This window comes from Protomyctophum parallelum (assembly GCF_964188405.1).
Source record: "Protomyctophum parallelum genome assembly, chromosome: 9".
In the NCBI taxonomy this organism is placed as follows: Eukaryota; Metazoa; Chordata; class Actinopteri; order Myctophiformes; family Myctophidae; genus Protomyctophum; species Protomyctophum parallelum.
In genome coordinates this window covers 34,812,068-34,818,116 of record NC_139706.1, presented here as the reverse complement: position 1 = coordinate 34,818,116, position 6,049 = coordinate 34,812,068, and the positions used below count along the sequence as shown (strand labels likewise).

Below are 6,049 nucleotides of genomic sequence, written 5' to 3'. Positions count from 1 at the left end.
AGGTTGAGAAGTGTCCAGTTCAGAAGAGGAGACAGAGAACTCTGTTTGGGGGCCTACAGAGATGTGTTTGTGGGTTCCACTCTGCAAAGGTAATCTTAATCACATCCTTATCGGGCAGATTATAATATCAGCAAACATTTGCTGAAACTAGCAGATCTAGTCATTTACATATCTTCAATGTGTGAAAGGTGGTGTATTACAAAGCCTGGTGCTGCAGTGACTTGTTTGTCACTCACAATAGCCTACATATCTTTAAATACACTGGTATGGTATTTAAAGATGCCAACAGAAGAAATCCTAGACAATTAAGTTAATTCACTCAACTGAATAACACGGCAAACAGTTATTCTTCAAGAAAAATACTTTTTATTTCATTATAAATCCACATAATTGCTCCTATGAAAGCATAAAACCCCCATCTTGCACATTGTCATCGTATTATTATTATTTTCCTTCTTAGTGTGGTCGTTTGTTTTCGTTATACTCAAAGTAAATTATGGGTATCAAACCACTGAGGACTGTAAGGTGTATGTCACATACAAACACAGACACTGTCAAACAGCAAAGAAGGGGGTGGGGGGGTCGGGTCTGGGGACAACGGCGGAAGTTCTCTTTGCCGTTTATTTTTTAATCTCAAAACCATGTAACACTTATTGAATTCTGACGTTTCACAGTCGTTACACCGCCTAGAATCCAGTTTACCGGCTTTGAGTGCAACCCGGCTTTACATCCGACAGCAGAAATAATCATTTTTAACCGCCAAACGTGGAAGGCGGAATTGTGTGCATCGAGATCTGTATCGAATTGTCCGTCCGGGGAACCCCTAGTTTTTATTAACATTTTTTTTCTTTTTATTCCTCTGTTTTTTATAATCTGACATAAAGTGAATCAATCCACCATTGACGCAAACACACTGGTTATTTCAACATCACCCAAAACGTCCAAACTTGGACGATTTAGATCAGTAATACTGGAGAGTATACTATTCAATTGTCCAAGAAAATGAGCGGGGATCAGAGAGAGAGAGAGAGAGAGAGAGAGAGAGAGAGAGAGAGAGACGACAGTACAGAGTAAAATAGGAGAATTGAAATGAAAACAGACGACTAAAGTGCCCAACATAGTTCTCTGTTTTGTGCAACAGTTAGACAGACGACTAAAGTGCCCAAAATAGTTCTCTGTTTTGTGCAACAGTTAGTAGTTATTGGTGCTTTGAGACAAGACGCTGAAATTGTGCTAGTTTGTTTCAATCCACGGCCCTCAAGAGAAACTACCATTCTCACAGTCAGGAGATTTACACGTGTCTTGGAGTTCTTCCCATGTGTTAATAAATCACTGGTTATTGTGTATGTAAGTAGTCCTTTGGCATGTGACCGTATTTTGGGGCGAGATAGAGAGAGAGGGGAGCGATGCTGCCAACAATTACCAAGCCCAAACCACATCCAAGAGAGTCTGGGGACATGTAAAAAGTGGGTAATCCCAAATAATTATCCAGAATGGCGATATTTCCAGTGGAACAGTGGTCCGAACATAAGTCCACATCAGGCAACGATGTCCCTCTAAAAGATCCAGAGCTCCTCAGCTGAGGGACCTAACCCCATCAGAGTATTCTGATTTTCCATACAAGGCATTGAAGGCCCTCCATATCCTTAGCTCCACAGGACAGAGATTCCCCAAGGCCCTAGATTCAAATGTCTGAACCCCCCCAAAACGTCTATTCGACGGGTGCAGTTCTACTGACTGTACTGATGCCGTATGGGTTCCAAGACGTCTTGGGTCAGATTGCATATAACGAGGGTTAAATTACATCCCGCCTGGTGCAGAACGTGAGTGATGTGCTGCTCCCTGCGGACATCATTCAAGGAGACCGTCAGGGCAATGCAGTTCACCTGGACGAGAGGAGAGAGAAGGTTTTAGGTTTGTTTTTTTAATGATTTGTTATAGGCTTTTGTGCCTTTATTGACAGTTACAGTGAAGCTGGACAAGAAAGAGGGAGAGAGAGATGGGGAGAGACATGCAGCAAAAACACTCCTTGGGCTAAAAAAATGTCATCACAAATTTGATGAGGTCAGCACATTTTGGGGATATTTGGGCAAATGTCCCAAATGTGCCCTAATAAAAATGTGCCCTAATAAAAAAGACTATATAGGCTATATCAAATTTCCCACTCCACAACCCCGACTATATTGAAGTATAGGCTGCCGCTACAAACTGTGGTGCGTGCACCCCTTGTGGTGCGTGGGCGCCTTCTAGGGCTAATGGTGGTGCTGTGGTTTTATTTTTAATATATTAACATATTATGCCAATATATGGGAAGTATATGCAGAGTATAGCCTATATGCTGCATATATATGCCATATTCAGGTATATGTGCATATATGTGGATAAATATGAAATGTATTATGCAATTTATAGTTCCATGTGTGTGTGTGTGTGTGTGTGTGTGGGGGGGGGGGGGGGGGGGTGCGTCAGCTAGGTCGTGAGGTAACAGGGGGTGCATGGGCAAAAAGGTTTGGGAACCGCTGGGCTACAGCAATACATGGCAATTTGAGGTACTCTTCTTTAATATCTCAACATAAAAAATAAAATAAAAAACTGGGGGGCAAAATTTTGGTAATATTACAAAAAGAAGAAAACAAATAATAATAATGGAGCTGGGAACTTATCCTTTGGTCCACCCATGCCTGGGACATTCCTGGGTCCAGTAAAAAAAAAAAAAAAAAGGTTTTACCCTCTATCACTAAAACCGGATGAAATTCATCCGAACCCAATTCATCCGAACCCAAGGACCCTGTGTTAAGTATGTTGCCAATTATTTGGGGACCCACCCTGACAAGCTTGAAAATCACTGGTTTAAGGAATGACGGCCGAGTGCAGACTCACAGTCTTAAGAAACAACATCAAGACAGCCAAGGCTGATGCTCTGGATTAAGATCCCTTCATAAAAGGGATATAGTTATGTTCTGAATGGAATCCTTTTATCAAATACTAAAACACACACCTAAACTGCATCTATTGGTATTACTGCGCCAACGTCTTGTTTACAATTATTTTACGTATTGTATATGATTTTATTTTATGGAACATAGCATAATCTATGACTAATGTTCTTTATTAAAAATATATAATTGGGACAATTTAGGGAATTATTTTGCCTATAATAAGCCCAGAATTGGGATATCGAGTTGAAATTGGTTAATAAATGGGCAACGACTAGGTGATCACTGGTTTATCACATACCCCTATCCTGTTATTCACAAAGAGAAGGAGAAATAGCACTTTATCAACACATTAGTGTTAATAAATTGACATGGAGGAACTGCCCCGGCAAACAAAAGGGTACCGGGGTTACTATAACCCCACTGGGATTCCCTGTGGGGAGAAAGTAATTCTGTGAACTGTGATCATCACTGTTTTCCGCTCTGCTTTGGTCGTTTAGTATGTGATAGATAGTGATATTATTAATGACAGCAATCTGTGAGAGCTTTGAGCCTCTACCTTAGGTGTCTATAGCTCTTATGTAAGTGCACAGATTGTGCTCCTAAAGCTACTATATGTGGACCTCAGTTAGAACTCTCCTCCTGTCACGTCAAGCTTGCCTCTCCTCTCTCTGCTCTCGGTTTCTCTACACTCTCCTATCTGAATAAACAAATAAAAAATACATTTATTTTCTCTTGAGGCTGTCTGGAGGGGAGCCATTCACTCCAGTCTGGGGTGGGGTAAATATCAGTTTGTTATGCACTGTGTTCCAATCATGTGCACCAGTGCTGAAAAAATTGCTTTCTGGATGTATAATGTATTTGAAAGGAAGATGTCTGGCACTGTGTAAGAGAAGAGAAGAGAAGAGAAGAGAAGAGAAGAGAAGAGAAGAGAAGAGAAGAGAAGAGAAGAGAAGAGAAGAGAAGAGAAGAGAAGAGAAGAGAAGAGAAGAGAAGAGAAGAGAAGAGAAGAGAAGAGAAGAGAAGAGAAGAGAAGAGAAGAGAAGAGAAGAGAAGAGAAGCATCATGCAGACCTGCAGGAAGATGCAGATTGCATGACGGCCAGGGAAGCAGAAAAGAGCAGATGAGAATGCTTACGTTATGTAAGGCTTGCTGATGAAGCTTACATAAGGCAGCGAGTGACACACATTTACATACTGTGGGGGTTCACGCGATCGGATGACAGGCCAATAAAGAGGAATAATGTTGTTTACCAAGGCAGGGGGATATTTACGGAGCACTTTAAGACGCAGCCAGACTCCGGGCTTCATAATAGCTGTCTCGTCCTGCTTCCTGATCTTTCAACCCCACTCATTCTCTCCCTCACTTACTAACCTTTCTTTTGACTATATATATATCTCTCTCTCTAGAGTCTAACCGCTTGTCAATCTCTTTCTTTCGCTCATGTCGTTTCCTCTCTCCAAGTGATTCTGTTGAGTTCAAAAATAGGGGCGCTCCGATCAGGTTTTTTGGGACCTCATAATCGGCCGATACCGATCTTGTGGGTAAGGGGAAAGTTCAAATATTTCCAAAATTATCATATGTCAACTCAAAACCCACGTTAAAACTGTTCCTGTTTGTGTGTGCCTCACCTCTTCCTGGAGTTGTGGTGCTGAATGATGTGTGTGAATCTGGAATATAGACGAGAGAACGGAACATCAACAACACACTTTACACAGCTTTAGTAGATAGTGATGTAGAATAGATGCAGTTTTCCCAGTTAAATTGACAGATGGATAGTGTTATTTTATGTTTTGTCTTAGCTCTCTACTCTCTTCCATTGATTCATCTCCAATCCCTCCCTCTATCCCTGAGATTCAGTTTTCTATCCCTCTGTGTCTTTTCTCCCTCTCGGGGCTCAGTGACTCAGTGACTACTCTCTCTCTCCACTTATTTGTTCAGCTGCGACTGTTTATACCTGTCTGTCTGCTGCTCTCTGTGCCTCGGTCTTGCTTTTAATTGCCTCGTTGCTTGTTTCTCTGTCACTTTGTGTCTAGTCTCTCAAGAACAATGCGTTTCCAGGGTTCAATTTGTAAAAGAAAAACGGGAGGTGTGACATATTCTATCTTAACCACTTAAGCCCTTTATACTTTTTTGTATGACAAATAGCGAAAATAGGGGTTAGGGTTCAAGTGGTTAGCCAAAATAAATGTTTTTCATTTCTGAACATTGCAAAATCCAGAGGAAGAGGAAGCTTCCTCTTAACTTCCACTGGGTGAAGTACAGAGAACTAAAGAAGAGACTGGCTGGATTGAGATGGTATCTTTCACTTCATCAGCTGTTTGGATCGTGAGGAGAGATAATAATGTGAAAGTGAAATGTGGCCACTTGAACAATGGACTTCAGGAGCAGATATTAAGACTCAACACCAACATTTGTGACCAGATTTGACTGAGAGCCTGTCATTGTGCAACCTCCAGCTTTTCACCAGAGGAGAAAAACTGAATTTATTTATTTTTTAATCCAATACCACAGGGACTGTTCACATAAGTGTACTAGACTAGAGCATGTCTGAAATAAATGTCAGAGCTGAAATCGACATATAAATATGAAATAAATGCTTAAACATGTAGCTAGGTGTAATGCTAGAGTCCATAGAACTAGAGCCTGTTTTCTCTATTCTCTGTTTTGCGCAAGACATTAGCCTACTCTATAAGCCATATCTCCATCTCCAAGACATTAGCCTACTCTATAAGCCATATCTCCATCTCCAAGACATTAGCCTACTCTATAAGCCATATCTCCATCTCCAAGACATTAGCCTACTCTATAAGCCATATCTCCATCTCCAAGACATTAGCCTACTCTATAAGCCATATCTCCATCTCCAAGACATTAGCCTACTCTATAAGCCATATCTCCATCTCCAAGACATTAGCCTACTCTATAAGCCATATCTCCATCTCCAAGACATTAGCCTACTCTATAAGCCATATCTCCATCTCCAAGACATTAGCCTACTCTATAAGCCATATCTCAAGACATTAGCCTACTCTATAAGACATATCTCCAAGACATTAGCCTACTCTATAAGCCATATCTCAAGACATTAGCCTACTCTATAAGCCATATCT

General features: G+C 41.1%; 1 protein-coding gene across 2 annotated transcripts in view; it reads right to left on the bottom strand.

The window, feature by feature from the left end:
• Positions 1 to 398: 398 nt before the first annotated feature.
• The window catches only part of LOC310864050 (leucine-rich repeat and fibronectin type III domain-containing protein 1-like protein), a gene marked incomplete at its 5' end in the record, with an annotated part of 48,429 nt that continues 42,778 nt past the window's right edge, over positions 399 to 6,049 (bottom strand). The window contains 2 exons of one of the 2 annotated variants that reach the window (XM_083772592.1): positions 399 to 1,886; positions 4,568 to 4,606. The remainder of the gene's footprint in view (positions 1,887 to 4,567; positions 4,607 to 6,049) is intronic. The other variant, XM_083772593.1, reaches the window with a different exon arrangement.